Here is a 17,328-nt window from a genome sequence, read left to right as displayed (position 1 = left end):
ATGTGTAAGTTTTTCCACTTCTGCATTTGTGTGTGTATCCTGAACCAGTCCTGATAGCTTCAGATGTCTAAGGAGAGCAACTGTAAATCCTTTACAAGGAATGAACTTACCTTATATGAAACTTTTTTTCCTGAGTAAACACAACATGATATTCACAGTTTCCAGCACAGTTTTTGCCCTGCCTGCAGACTATTATTGTAACAATACTCTTTTTGTATTTGTGTTAACAATACAGGTGATTATATAAAACACTGGCAACTGTCTGCCATCATTTCATCATCTGAAACAATTAAGAGAACTAGATTTATATAATGACTAACCTATCCATTTCTATTTAGAGCATAATAGCTCATTTCCTTTCGATAACTGTACTATATCCTATGTTTCATTTTCACATAGCTGGATAACCAAGATTTATCATTCCTATTTGGTGTCATATGTCATTTAACAGAAAACAATATATCTGATTTATCGTTCATATTTGGTGCCATAGGTCATTTAACAGAGAAGAACTATATATCTGCTACAAGATTACCTTACCGTAGTTTCATTCACAGCTGCTGTGAAGACAAAATGTGTTTTGTTAACTGAACTGTGCCAACACTAATTCTCATATCTGAAAAAAGTTGCATGATAGCTGTTAATGTGGAAACCTGTGACTCCAGACTCCCTAACTCTTTTATTTCCTAAACAAATCACCATACAATAAATTGAATAGCCCATTGTTATGAAAGCTTACCCAATGAGAAACTTAAATTAGTTACATGCAGGCATCTGGGTCTATAAATGCAATAACATTTGGTAAGCATGATCTATAAAAGGGCAAGCGACCTTGACAGTTACTATTTGTTGTCTATGAGGTTTGTGTATGGATCTGTGTGTTTTGGGGACAACGACTTGTAAAGGAACATTTTGTGGAGTCAGTACAATGAAATGTCAATATCTGGTGAATCTGCTCACAGTTTTCTATGGCATGTCTGCCTTTTAAACCCATGAAACAGTATATTTAATAGCACTGTCATTTTAAAACCAATACACTTTGCAGCATTGTCAGTGCATGGACTTTTACTACAGACTGACAAAATCTGTCAGTCAGGTTATTTGACCCAAATAAGGTAAATGAGTACACCATTTCCAAGAGGCAGAAGGGTTTGGTTTCTTGAGGCCATGTTAGTTTCTGATCCAAGACAATGTGAAGTGACGTAACAACTTCATCTCAGAGAAAAATTAGGTAAACAACAGTAATCAAGAAACAGCTGTATATGTATATATCCTTTGCCTTTACTAAGTTACCTGTCGTGGTACTTCATACCACCAAAGAAAACCAGGTGGAAAGCCATGGATGAAGACCTGTGTTTCAAATCTCAGGTTAAACAATGGTTTATCCATGTTAAACCGATAATGTTATTGCCCAACAACTCAGATTGTAACACTACATAAGTGTAATATATTGAAATACCCGAACAATATACAGCATGCAGTATTGCACTTTATAGTTTTGTAGCCTCTTCTTGAAACACCACATTTTGAGGGCAGCAACCTTCTCAGTCCCAACTGGGTGATGCATCCTTTGGAATACCACCTGTGGTGGAACACGCCAAGAATGTGGATTAGTACATTTCATTAAATATGCCTGTTTTGTACTACTCCAGCCCTCACAGATCCACTGCAGTCAGGCTGATCCTTCTTTTTAGCATGTTCTGATGGTAGAAATGGTAATGTGTCATTCACTGGGACAGGATATTCCATGAATTTTCTCTGACTCTGACTTCAGATGAGTTGTTTCTGCTCAGATTCAGAGAAGTGCTTCAAATGGTATTAACTGCATCATGTAGAAGGTAACAGTGCAGTCCTATTCAGTCTTTAGTATCTCATTACTTTATGCAAAATGTTCAACCCTAAAGTCAGTATGGATAACAGAGACTAGTCAGAGTAATAGCTTTTCTGTTTGTATATATGTGATGTTTAAGCACTTTCTAACATTAAACTCCCATAATGTAATGCTCTTGTGAAGGTAGACATAGACTAGGTGAGAGGAAATGGGAGGGTTGGAGGACACATACCCCCTTCAAGTCTGAAACAGACCACAGGCTTTTATTTTTATTACACTGACTTACAAATTAGGAACACTGTCTGGGCCATGGAGGTCCTAATTCCCTCATGACTTAATTACAATAATTAAAACAACAATACTGGCTAGTGGTGTAGTTTTTATAAGAGGTTGCAGATTATAAACCACTCCAGAGCATTATTCATGCACAGTAAAACCATAGTCTACAGATCCAGCATCTGTCTCATGGTATCCTGGTGTACAACAATATAAAATAAATGCTAAGAAGCACAATGAACAGCTAGAACAAAATCTATTTGACTTAACTACACAAACAAAAGCCTAAAACACATTTAGCAGAGTTCATTCTCAATGCTTTTTTTAAGTAAGAAGTTTTTTACTTCAGGCTTTCCTAATACTCACAGTGACTTAAACAATGACCTGAAAACAGTCCCACCCAGCCTACAGTATCACTAGAAAACATTAAATCACCCCAAATTATATGGCTTATGGCCTTAAATTATTAGTCCAGGGGCCAGATACAGCCCTTGCTCATATAATTTGCAGCCCTTGGAAGATGCTTCTGACGTGGGCAGTGAGAAGGCAATTTCTTTGCAATAAGCACCTCAGCTGCAGTAGCTGCTCTGTTTTCACTGATGAGTGCTCTGACTTTTACTTTCTCATTGGTTCATCAGTCATTGCAATGAACCAAAGTACTGGATCTACTGAATGTGAAAATAAGAAAAATACTTTATGCTTATCAAATGATACATAAAAAGGTTTACCTTTATAAAGCTGAATCACAGTGGTACGAATGCTCATATGAGCAACTCGTAACCACAAAAGTGAAAATGGCAATAGTCCTCTATGTTCGAAAAACAGCAAATTGAAAAGCAGATTCACTGTTTTTCAAACATTAATGTCTAACGAAAAAAAAAAGTGTAAAGCAGGGGGGCAAGCCCCCCTACACCCCCCACACCCCCCTACTTTAATATTCTAACTCTAAGATTGCACTACAGTGGGGAAAGGGACCATTTTTCGAACCCTGCTATAGTGCAATCCGCCCCACAATGTCGAATGTGCAATGAGTGAATGTCACTGTGCATTCTCTCATTGCGCATTCAAACCTTTATTCGTTTGGCATTTGCAAGCTTTGCAAACAGCCTTTCGAACAACTGCTGTTCGCCTGAGTATGAATCATCTTTCTAAAGGTAAACCATATAAAAATCAATATATACCAAGATTATAAATCCCTTGATTTGAAGGAAATATCAGTCCCTTTGAAAGTGATTACCTCTATAGATCTGCAGTTGTGGGTCTGCATAAATATCTGTGGTCCTCGTCATAGCCAGGCATAGTAAAACCTTTAGAATATGAAGAGAAGAAGTCTAAGATAGCACCTTTGCTTAGGGTGGTATTCATAGTCATTATGCGAATGTGTAAAGGCTATCCACACTGTTTATGTGTTTCCACAGCAAAGGCAAGATTTATAGAGGCCACTTAAGCTAAAGCATAATGGCCACAAATAAGGGTAAACAGATGAAGTTAAAGTGAGATGTAAATGAGGAATGATGTAAATCTGCACATGCTAATGATGTTTTCTCCCACCTGTTTGCAACTCATAGAATTTGATGCTTTTCTGCACCATCCTCAAATACATTATAAAAGGCGGAATGGCGCTTTTTCTATCTACTTTGCAATTCATGAAGATGCTTTCCCTTGCTGTTTCCCAGTGTGAGCTTCTTGTCTTGGCCGAGCAAACAAACGCTTGCGCCCAGTGGTGCTTCCTGACCAAGAAGACTGAGATATAGGCAAAGAATTACTCATCAGTTTTCACTCTGCCATTCTGACTATGCAGTATCTAACACATTTTAACTCCAGTATTTGCACATCTGAGAAAGCAAAAAAATAGAAATTTTTCTTACCTAGACACTTGCTATGATTATTGCAAAGACATGGGGATTGTTACTATAGTAAATAAATGCAACAGTCTTCCTAATCTATTCTCTAGGAGAAAGAATAAGCTAAAAATGTTGCATATGAGAAAGACACAGCAGCAACTCATAAGTCATTTGAATCTGTTTACAGAATCCCTGGACATGTTCATTTAATTTTCCTGTTATGTGCACAGCACTCCTTAGGTGAAATGGACTGCTAGGCAAAAGGACTCCATGGAATCCTCCTACTGTCCATTGCTTTCCCCTGCACCCCTCCTGTTCTGACCTCACCATTCCACACAGAAAGATTATTCTTTCTTTTCACATTTTCACACTTTGTACATTTTCAGCTTTTCCTCAATTATTTCATCACATCCTAAATGGGCATGACTACAGTATAATAAGAATGAAAGAAATTGTTAAATTAAGATGGGGATTTGGGACCCACCATGCCTAGAAGCCGTAGGGTTCTAGATGCTCTGTGGTGCATTTTAGAGCATGTTTCCAACCTTAGTGCAGAAGATGTAAGTTATGAGTAGTTATAAATCAGCTTCCCCCCCAACCTGTAGATCCAATGATGATCTGAACAAAAGTTACAAGTAAAGGAAGACACTCATTTCTTGAAGTTTTGTCAAAGACTTAATTAAAAAAATGACAACATAGTAGTTGCCAGTACCTGAGAAGACAATGCTTATGATACATAAATCATTTTCTTGGTTAGTACCTGCCTTTCCCCACAAAAAATGTTACTCACCTTCTGTGTTCACCTCTGGTTTTAGGTTGGAATGAAAGCAAACAAACAAATGTCAAGTTGTAGCTCTCAGAATACCTCCTGACCTATGCCCCAAAAGGCAACTACATTCTCTATACTTCACTGATGTTAGACTGGGATAAGAATGGATGAATAAATGGTCTCGGTAATATATTTCAACATTTTGCTTTCAGACATGTACACACTATACACCCACACAAGGCATAATGAACTTCTGTGTACACCACTGAGCATGGCTAGTTATCCTAGGTGGGATCCAAGGCAGATGCTGATGATGGGTTCTCCATACAGAATCTGTATAAATATCCCCTTATATAGCCAGAGGGATGGAGGCCACAAGGTTGCCAGAAGCTCAGAGGGTTTAGTTGTACTTGAATGCATTTTATGACTTATTTTTAAACATTACTACTTACTGTCATTGTTACTGCTAGCCAAAACAACTCTGGCTATACCAGCTTTCTGTGCACACCTCTGAGAATGACCAGTTGAATTAGGCAGGGATTTTTTTTGTGGGGAGGGGAGATATGCTCTGTATATATTTCTGACAAAAATTATGTATGTGTTCCCATTATTGCATGTGATCACAGACAAAAATCCACATTTTCACATGTGTACACCTACTGCCACTGCTATTAACAAACCAGGTCTGCCACAAGCCACACACACACACACACACACACACACACACACACACACACACACACACACACACACACACACACACACACACACACACACACTTGCACCATTGCCTACAGCCGAATTGCTGAAAAGCCAGTTAGCCCTCAACACTGAAATGTGTTTTCTCCTTTCAATGGACTCAGAACTAAAGACCTACTTTCCATCTCTTTTCTCTAACTCACAGGGTACTATTCAAGATAAAGCAAGATAGAACCAATCAAATAATAATAATAATATCTCTGTCTTGGCTGAGACAACCATGATATTGCCTTTTAAAGAATCTGATCACTCGTCCACATTGACTCTTGCCTATATACAATTCCTTGGTAACACAGCAGTAAGGTAGGGTATTTCAACCTGCTATCAAACCTCTAAATCTATCAACCTGTGGAACAGAATTTTGATACGTAACAGCAATTTGTTGCTACCCAAGTCCTGAACATCTTAAAAGAAGCCAGGAGGCAAAAACCTGGGTTCCTGTTGAAATTGTGAGACAAACAAAACATTAGAAGATTGCTTTAACAACTTGTCATATTTGTCAGAGCAAATCAGTTAGTCCCCCTGAAGCAATTTAGGAACTTTTCATGCAAGTAGTTGGACCCCCCCCCCCCCAACGCATTGCCTACTTATATGATAGACCATTTTCATAGAATCTTCCATTCTTGTATACTCTCATTTCATCTATATAAAGCTTTTCAGTGCAGATGACACTTTTTTTGCTCTGCTTGCAGCCAGAAAACAAAACAAAAAAAAAAAACAATATTACTGCTGAACTGCTGAAGGAAGTAAGAATGGAAAGAAAGATTCAATACTGCATTACACATCCACTTAGTGATTTAGCATTGTATTAGATTGTGAATGTCAGATGCATTCATTGTATCTTTTCTTGTTATAGGTGACACTGTAAAGCTAATAGCAAAATGCATATTTTGTGTATTTGTAAAAATGTTTTGCAGTGCTGCGGTTTGCATGTATTTCTGTGCTGTTTTAGTTTTTCGTGCTAGTTTGCCTTTACCAAACTTAATAAGTTAGAGTTTCTTTAATGTTACCTAAATGGAACTAATGATTATAGACATTTTTTACAAGTTTAACATGTGTGATGACCCCCCCCCCCACTTAAAATGTCTAATTATGCTTGATTTTATGTATAGTTATCCTTATTTTTACAGGCCTTACTCTAAGTAGACAGAAGTAGCATGCCTGATAGTAGGTAGTTGGACCTAGTGTCATGCAATATCTAGTAAGATATTATTTTATTATTTTTTTCTATATCTGAGTGAGTATGGTGTCTGTCTCCCTTGGATACTTCTGTGCTTTTTCAGTATGTAGAAAGATTGCTAACAAGAATTTATTGTATGTAACTGGATATCCCTGTCTATTGGGCTATTACTGCAAATCACTTCTTTTTACCTTAATATTCATTTGTGAAACCAAGTATTTCAGTAGTGAGGGGCAATGTCAGACTTCTCCCTTTAGAACAGCTGAATAAATAAATGAGTGTCAACACATTGGTATAAACCAGCTATTGCATGTCAAATATACACTTTTCTGAATAGTGATATCCCACTTCAGAGTTGTGTTTCAGTTTTCACCTTCGATAGCCACATCACCACAACAGTCAGGAAATCCTTCTATGTGGCACACCTCATCACTAAGGGCTTTTCATCCAGAAAAAAGGAGGTCATTGTCCCACTGTACTCATCCCTCATTAGACCCATTATAGAATACAATGCCCCGTTTGGTATGTACCTCTCAAGACATCTGCAACAACTGGAAAGGCCACAGAAATACCTCACTAAAAGAATCACAGGCCTAAAGCGGATGCCCTATGCTGACCGCCTTAAAAAACTCCAGCTATACTCTGTCGCATATCGTCTACTCAGAGGCAATCTTTGCTTAACATACAAGGCCATGTCAAATCCAGAGCTGTTGGACATGCTACGCTTAAAGAAATCCCAATCCCTCAGAGCCACACGCTCTAGGGATCTAAACCTTGTCATCACAATAAACAAAACATGCTGGAGGGATAGGTTCCTGACCCAGAGACTCCCCAGACTTTGGAATACATTGCCCATACATGTCAAGCAGAGTGCCTCTTTGGTCCTCTTCAAAAGGAACCTTGACGAGTGGATGGGAGAAAGGAAATTCACCCCGGGGATCACGTCAGTCATCCTGCTAGACAGGGGTCCAGGAAAGTAAATAGTGCGGGAAGAAATAGCCAGGGAATTGTTATGGCTAGGCTTGTATAGGTCCTAGGGCTGATAGCCTAGTACCAACCTATAAACCTATAATTCTCCTCTGCCTAATTATTTCAAGTCTTAGATAAGAATGTTGTTGGAAATGGATGTTCGGCTGTGCAATATCTTTGTGGAAACTATTATAAATCTGGGGGGTTATATACTTACCCTGTGTGCTAATCTTTTATGACTGAATTCATTGTGGCATATTTAATAGATGGAAATGGCTAAAAAGTTGGAGAGATGTTATGAAGTTTGCTGATGGTTCTTCTCTGCACTGAAAACACAATGCATACTTGTTAAAAGTTATTCATACACTAAAATATTCATTTACCAAATGGATTAATTTTATTCTTTGTGTGTACGAGACTCCATTGGGATGATAGCAGTTAGCTATTGCTAACTTGGGCTCACTTTCACTAACTGGGGGAACTTTTGTTTATTCTAGGGTGACATACCTAGAAAATGATTATTCACAAGTTGCTGGTTCCATTCAGTGATACAGTTTGGTGTTTTAAAGGATAATTGAAGGAGTTTGAGTAGTGACACTTCCTTAAACTATATGTTAGGACTTTAAGAGGTGCAGGCTGTCTCTATGCAGACCAAATCCAGTCCCTACAGCAGAACCAGAGAAATATGTAGTCAGAGTTCAGTCCTAGTAAATGTTCTCACGTCTTGTCATATTGGGATATTATAAAGCTAAAATATATGTTTTAGCATGTGTACTTATCTAGTTTCTTTATGTAGTAGTATATCATGGCTACCTCATTTTATTCTGTAACCTTTATTAATCAACTTTGATTGTTACTCAGGTATTGTTATATATATTAAGCAGCAGAGGCTTTTCAGAAATGTTCTACAATGTTGTTGTTATTAAAATTTCTCATTCAACCCATGTGCATTTACTATACATTTACATCTGGAGATTCACTGGGCTCTGGCACAATAGTTAAAGGCAGATAATTAAGCCTGTCAATTCAGTCTGTGTTGTCATTTTGCAGAGCAGATCAGAGTAACCAAATAGGCATGGCCGGCTTGTGTCAAGGTTTTGGTTATGTAATTCCGTTATTAGCTAGCTTTGTATAATGCTTTTAGAACTAGGTCTTAGGGGAGGGAGTCTAACAATGTTGGTGTTGTTTTTTTATTACCTTGTTGGCTTTAGGCATCAAGATGCCATGAGGGGTGGATCAGCTAATTATTATACCCATTGTTGAAAGTTATAGGCCCATTAGTGTTACCAGTATTATAGTGAAAGGTTTGAGAAAGTCTTGGGTTTCTCTTATGTTGGATAAGGATAAGTCTTGGTATTGTGACATTCCTGAACAATCTCTTAGAGTAAGTAATCTGGACAAAAAAGCCATAAATAGTGGTACAAATAGGGACAACTAGGAAATACTGACCTTACAAACTTAGAAAGTTGATAGAATAACAGATTTTACATTAGCATGAACTTTCTGAAGGGTATGAAGTCTAAAACTCAAATGTCTGTCATTATTTTCTAACTTCAGTCTTTAATGATTTGTCACTAATTTGCCAGACAGCCACAATATTATGAAAAACTGACCAAACATATAAGGCAGAAATCTGGACATTCTGCAGAAATCTGTACAGTTGAGAGGTATGTTTCTGAACATGGATTCTCATTAGGAAGGTCAACCATTATATCCTGTTACATTTTACTCAAAAGTTGTTAAGGCCTTGGATTTGGGCATGAGTGTTGAAGTTATTTATTTGGATTTATCTTAAGTCTTTTGAAATGGAAATTTTATGATTACATTATAAACTGGATTATTGGATGGCTATCTCATAGGACTGCAAGAGTATCTGTAAAGGGCTATAGTTTCAAAGCATTTGAAATTCTAATGAGTGTACTGCAAGGATTGGTTTGCAGCCTTTATTTTCCATCAGTGTTGGTTTGAAAAGTTTGCTGATGATGTTAAGGTTGCTGGGGGGTAATACAGTACTGGATCAACATACAACCTAGGAATATTTGGGTTGTTTAATTGGCTGGTCATAGTTTAATGAGATAAAATGTAATTTAACAAAATGTAAGGTAGTACACATAGTGAACATAACATTTACCCCTATAGCTTGGATGCTTCTGTTGTTCAGGACAGCTCAAGCTATGATGATTTGGAAATTATTATAAATAATAATTTAAAGTTTGAACAACATATTAAATGTTGAGGAGAGCATATCAAGTATTAAGAGTAATGTTGAATACAATTACTTCTAGAAATGAATGTGTTGTTTATAGTATATAAGCTTATAAGACATGTGCTTGCTTATGGTTCAGGTTTTTACATTTATTCTGGAACTGATATAACAAAATTGCAGAAAGTCCAGTGTTACTTTTACAAGAATGGTTAGAGGCTTAAAGAGATTAAAAAACTGAAACTTCATTCAATTCATTAAAAGAAGTCTTTGGGGTGATCTGTTCTTGATCTTTAAATGTTTGAGAAGCTCTGAAGTTATTTGCTATGTTTGAAAAGCTCTGAAGTTATTTGTTTTCTTGAAACAATGTGCTCTTTATTGGTGTACTATAAAAAAAAATCAGCTGCTTGTTGATTTATAAAAACATGTTCAAAATTAGATAATTATTTCTATAACAGGGACAGAAGGAGGGGTAATTGGTTACCTTTGGAAATTTGGGAAATTGGCAATTTAGATGTATTTAAAACCAAATTGCTTGCATCACATGGGGACAGGGTATTTTGGCTATTAGTTGGAGAGAAGCCTATAATGCTCTCTGGTGAGGTACAAGGCCATAATTATAACTTTGTAACTTTGTGTAATATGCAAGCATGACTGACTTTTCCAATCATATTGCTTCCAGGCTATCTGGATGGGGAGTCAGGTGGATATGGTTTTATTATAAACACATACAATATTATCCTTGTTATTTGCTCAAGTTTCCTTCCTTGTATCATCAGACAGCTTTCCAAATCACCATGCATTAATATTCCTATTTGCCTTCATAAAATCACAAAGCTCTACAACTTTATAATATTCCCTAGCATTCAACATTTACACAATCCTATCTACATAATCCCATGAATTTATTATAGTAGTAGACTCACCCTAATCTGCCTTCATGATACATAAAGATTTGTCATCAGACAAACTGAAAGGCATCCCTTTTTCTTCCTTTGGCAAATTGTAATAATTTTTAACAGTCTTGTTATTTAACATAATTCTAATGTCCTAGTCGCACATTTTCATACATTTGTAACACAGAAGACTGGTGGATTGAATAAACTGGGTACTGCAATTACATTTTGAAGACCACAAACTTTGTGCTTGAACACTAATTTTAGGTTTATTTTTCTTGTAAAATCCTTATGCCCAAAATGTTATTTACTAAATTAGCTCTTCTTGATGGAAGAAAAGAAAAACCCTTTTAGAGTATACCCAACCCTATTTTAGTGAATGTTTTCATTGACTAGTAGAACATTTTGAAATCAAATGGCATTACATGCCCTGCACTCTTGTCTGGTTGCTGTAATAAGTCCTGCTGTCTTTCTTTTTGATCGTCATGCTGATAGGTCCTGCCTGAACCACTTGCACTCAAGTCCTGCATCAGTTAAAGGAAGTTGTAGAAACTGATATACATTCACCCTTTGGAGCTGTGTATGGCTATAAGGGTGTGTATGGTCCTTAATTATATGTTTATAGGTTCATAAGTAAATACTAGGTTATCAGTCTGCAGACTATTACAAGCCTAGCCAATTATCAAAGGTCAGAATCAAACCTTGTACCTTGTATCTGTGAGGTTAATACCTTAAGCATTATACAAACTGTCCCCAATTATGCCAGTCTAGTGGTGGCATATTCCATGGAAAATATGTTGATCAAGTGTAATGACATCAGGCAATTAAAGGTACAACAAATGTATTGATTTTTTTATGTGTAGACTAAGAATAAAAGGGATTTAGTGAAAACTGTGGATTTTATGAACACTCATATACCTTGGAATTTAATTGTAATTACAGTAGTAATTCACTACTGTTTTAGCTGTATAGTTCTCTAAGGAAACAGATATGGATACACTGAGTTCAGGAATAAGTTACAAAAATTCACAATGTTGCAATACAATAGCAGGCACACAGCATGTGTTAAGAAAAAACTGATTAAGAGTCAGGCAGTGAGACTGACACATTTAACATCTGATGAGGGAGAGGTTGAAGAGTTATTTTGCTCCTTGCTTCAAATATTTTTAGCTAGAGGATATCCACACAACTTAATTAATGAATCCATAGTAGAAATTAAGGGGAGCATAGTGTTGGAAACACTGGACCTAAAGCAGTTAGTACAAATAGGCAAAAATAATGAGGAAGCCATACAAATAATAGGTCTGTATCAGAAACACGAAATACTAAAAGCATGAATGTGAAAACATCGAGATGAGAAAAGTGAAATATCAGAAGCCCAAATGTTTAAAAAATCGCACCACACATTCATGAAATTCATAATATTGAATGGATGCTGGGGCTGTTTAAGGGAAAGGTGCTAACATACTTGTTTTGTTGTTTTAGTAAAGAGTTTTACTGTATCTTCCTGAAGGGCCTTCTTTTTCATTCTTTCATTGTTTTAACTGATGTAGAGTTCATTTAGTGTATAATATTCTACAGTGGGCCTGACCAAGACTTTCTTGGCTTTAGAAGAGCTGACAGTTGTGAGACATAGAAGGATTTCTTAACTGTAGTTGCCACATGGTGATCAAAGAAAAGTGAGCTATCAACTCAGGTGCCCACATTTGTGATCAATGACTCCCTTGAAAGTTCAGTATTACTAATACATCAGGATGAAGCAGTTTTCTGCTTCCTGAAAGGAATAATACTGCATTTCTTGGTATTTAGTTTAAGCTCTTTTAAAGTGCACCAGATGTTGAATCATGCCATTTTGAAGGGTGTAAGTATTTGTGGTTGAATTGCCAACTACACACAGGTTTCATTCATCAAAAAATGTAGTTAATCAGAGATCGGTGTTATCAGTTTTGAGTTCAGAGAAATACATGACAAACAGGAAGGGTTCTATCACAGATCCTTGGAGGACATTACTGGTCACATTCCCTCTGACTGAGAAGGCATCACTAACTTTGACAACATACATTCTGGTCTTGAACACGTTTTCTATCCATATTACTACATAAGGAGCAATGTTTAATGCTACAAGTTGGCTTACAATTCCATCATGGGGTATGGTTTCAAATGCCTTGGCTAAATTAATACAGGCAACATGGACAGCATGAATACTGTCCACTACCTTTGTGACCTTTTCAAAGCAGCTTACAATATTTAAAAGCCACAGCCAACCCTTTACAAAGCCAAATTGCTGTGGGTTGATATCAAATTTTTGATATCATTTTTTTATGAAGTCAGTGATGATGGTTTCCATGGTTTTACAAATAAGACTCATGAGGCTGACCAGTCTGTAGTTTCCAGGGGACACAGTCAGTTCACCTTTGATGTGGGACATCACTACCACAGTACACCAGGATTCAGGGTCAAAGTCTATAGATAGGCTTAGATTTAACAGTTTAAGGAGGGGATTAGTTAGGCCATGTTTGACGCTGTTTATAAGTAGCCCAATATATGGTTGGGACTTCTGGAAGAAGTGTTTTTGGTCTTTGAGAGTACCTTAATGACACAGTTCTTTGTGATGGGAAGGTGACCCAAGGACCATTTGGGTTGGGATCAGAGTTTCAGGGGAGAAGTTGACCACTAACATATTTGCTTGTATGTTAGCAATGTCTTTTGGTTTGGAGTAGAAGGCGCCATTATGGAAAAGTTTGGAGCAGTGCTGTGAATCTTTTCTTAAGTTTCTAACACAAGTGAAAAAGAACTTGTAGTTATCATTTGCCTGACTTGCTAGCCTGAGTTCATGGTGTGCTTTGCTTGTTTTTTGGCTGCATTCAGTTTATTTTGTGAGGTTTTTATATATCTTCATGCAGAGGGGTTTTGACCTTACAAGGTAAGTTGAGCAGTTTCTTCCTTCAGTTATACATTTTTATATCAACTAAACACCAGGCTAGCTTATTTTGAATGTATCACTATGTTTGATTCTAGTGGGGACTGTCAGGTCAATGCCTTTGTTTAAATGGGCATAAGACTCATTAGTTTAGGTAGTCGGTCGCATAATCCAGGTCAACTGTGGAGTTTTTGTGGGTGAATTTAGTGATTTTCCATATTATTGTAAAAGATTTGCTTTTCTGAAGTCTCTAGAGAGGATGCCAGTTACTAGGGGAGTGGATATTTCGGTAACCAGTATGTTGTCTGACATAACTATTGTCGGCCCACACCATGGTTAAATAAGCATGGTGACTATGGTGAAATGTAATACAATTAGAATTGCACAGACACAGAATTTGAACAAGGCAATTATGAGACAACATTATCCTCTGAAAACAATGGAAGAAGTGGTTTCTGTATTGCCAAGAACTTTTTCTTCATTCATCAATGTCAACCAAGGGTTATCATATATTAAACTGGATCCTGACAACTCAACACTTGGTATGTTCCACTCATGATAAATATTTATCTGGATGCCATTTGGAGTCTTGTTTGCTGAACAGGTATATCAATGGGAAGTAGCCCAAGTCACTGAAGGCTTAAACTGTATTGTAAACATCATCTGTGATATTTTGATATGGCATGAAATCATAGAACAGCATAATGCAAAGTTAAAGCACTAACTTGATCACCTTGACTGAATAACTTAAAACTTAACAAGGCCAAGTGTCAGATTTGTGTGTCTATTACTAATTATATGGAACAGTATCTAATTAGTCAAACAAGTCAACCAGAACCTGAGAAAGTAAGTGTGCGTGTTCAAATAGAAAGACCTTGTGACAGATACTCATTTCTTGAGTTTTGGTTAGAGTGGTATAATGCATGTCCAACTTTATAGCAAATGTATCCAAAGTGGCAATACATCTGAGAAACTATTGGAGAAAGATGTCTTGTGACACGGGAACAGTAGCAGGAACAATGTTTTCTTCTTCATAATAGGCATAAGTCAAGTCAAGTCAAACTTTATTGTCATTCAGACCATACAGCAAGTGCACAGCTGAACGAAATTACATTTCTCCAAGATCATATACAACATATACAAACATAAACACAGAACCAAATATACATAAGCTATTGTACAACCTATACAAACATAAACACAGCACCAATAAACATAAACAAAGAGTCCAAGGCACACCGCTTCCATGACAGTGACTACAGCCATTATTATCATACTCACTGTCACTACCTCATTTTCAACTGGCAACAACATGAGTCCCAGTCTGGTCCCCTCTGAAAACAGAAAAGTTCAGATGTATTAATCAAAGCTGGTAGACAGACAAAAGTTAGGATACCGCTACTGCAGTACGGAAAACTACCACCATCCACATCGCCACATCACCACCAATTCCATCCAGTACCACCAGCTCCATCTCCAGTACCATCACCAATGCAGCAACCTTCCAATACAACAAATCCAATCTGGAATTCACAGTCAGCACCTCTATCTGCACTTGGTGCACTCTCCAAGGCCTAAATGTACATCACTGGACCAATGGCCACCAACAAAAGCAAAGCAAATAGAGCACTCCGAACCATCCAATAACATCTCAGCTTAGATATCAAGGCTGCATCCCATCGCACACCTGACCAGCCAAAAACAGGCTCCCAAATAACAAGAAATTGGCACAATCTTACAGAAACACAAAACATACATTGGGGGCCAGAGTAACCACTGCACACAAGGCGCCATCATTTTCCCTACTAGAGGCTTAATTTTGAAGGTGCTCTGATATGACAAAGCTTGTGGTATTAATAGTTGATGCTAGTCATCAGTCTGACATAGCACTGATACTGTTGTATGAGGGGTCAACTGATGGCATAAGGACTTTGCAGGAGGGTTAGCTGGTGACAAATGGGGTCTAGAGAGATACTCAGACTGTGTATGCAGAAATTAGCAAAGACTTAATGGATACTGTGCATGGATGTGATAATATTCAACAAATGCATCACTGCTGAGTCTGATCACAAACTGTTGCAAAGTATTTTTCATATCCACTACACAGTGCCCCACTGAGACTCCACAGAACATTATTAATGCAGCAGTTCTTCTTTAGCAGTCCTATCCAAACCAGGTAAGGAGATGTATTCTGCGAATGCACCATCAAGAGAATATCCCAGAGTATATTAGAAGAATTTACTCCATTATGATATGGAGGTTATGTCTACACTTCCTAACTTGCCAATGAATCAGACAAATTCTGTCTTTCTCCAGCAACACATACATGCAAAATCTAGAGCACTTGAAAATAGTTTTCAATCTTACTCACAAACATTGGCTAATCTACAATGTATGTACTGTACCTGTGTACTATGTATGTATTCTACCTATGTTCCAAATTTCAGCTGTACACCACAAATCTATTAATTACCTTTATTTTTAAAATTAATATTGTTTTGTTTGTTCTCTCCACTGTAACTGTTTATGTGCCGCATACCACTGTAAAAACATGTCTCCTGTAATTTGTGTGTATACTGATCATGTCTAAATAACTAAATGTGTCTGTAATTTTTCTTTGTGGAGCTTTTCTCCCCGGGCCTCTGCTGAAAAAGGGCCTTTTCAGCTCAGTCAGACACCCCCGGTTAACAAATGTAAAATAAATAAAAAATAAATAAATACCGAAAATGACTTTAAGCTACAATTACTGGAAAAATGATAGATAACTAGATGACAAGAAAAAAAATTCCATTGCTAGTTCAGGTCTGCTATATATATCATGATGAAATTCATGAGTCAGAAGAAATAAAATTGAAATCTAGTATTGGGATAGTCGAACCAACTCATCTTGGGTTGGAGAAACAAACAAGAAGCACATGAAGGCATTATGAATTCTAAAGAAAGGGCATGTGATATAATATTTGGGCTGGTAATATCTTGTGAAATAGATCTAATGGCAAAATGCTGTCAAGTTTGTAATGTTTCATAAAGTTATTAAAATGTTTCCATAATACCTCACAAAATACCAGACAAACCAATGAATAAGGTAATTCTGATTTATTCCATTTTTAAGAACAGTCAATATGTAATTTGTTTTTTTTAATTTCTCCAAGTCTTTTTGGTTTCTAATACCATGACTGGAATGGACCCCATTCTATGTCAAAGTACGAATTCAGTTCATGAAATTAGTATTGTTTCAATCTTAGATGTCAGTCAGAAGTGCTCTTCGCAGCACACGCAATGTGCCCAGTAATGACTCATTTTGCAATTTGTATGGGGTTTCATGGATTGTTAACATGTCTAAATTCAATTGTAAATTCTTTTTTATAAGACCCATTGCTTCTACCACTATTGCAACTGTCTGAGTATCTTTCTTTCACATTGCTCTCCTTTCTGCCTGCAGATCCTGATATGTTATGACTGTGTCTCTCTGTATGCAAGACACTGTAGTCACTGGGTGTGGAGATTTCAATGATCAATGCTACTTTTGTCTTCTTTTCATGGACCACTATATCCGGTTTTCTAGCATCTATCTTTTGAACTGTTGGTAATGGATGATCCCATGTAATGCAGACTTCATAATTTTCTATGATGTTTTGTGGCTCATGTTTCCAGTGTTTTTGAGCTACTTCAACACCATAA

The sequence above is a fragment of the Protopterus annectens genome, chromosome 6.part0 (assembly GCF_019279795.1).
Source record: "Protopterus annectens isolate FY-2018-M chromosome 6.part0, PAN1.0, whole genome shotgun sequence".
Classification (NCBI taxonomy): domain Eukaryota; kingdom Metazoa; phylum Chordata; order Ceratodontiformes; family Protopteridae; genus Protopterus; species Protopterus annectens.
This window is presented reverse-complemented; position numbering follows the sequence as displayed.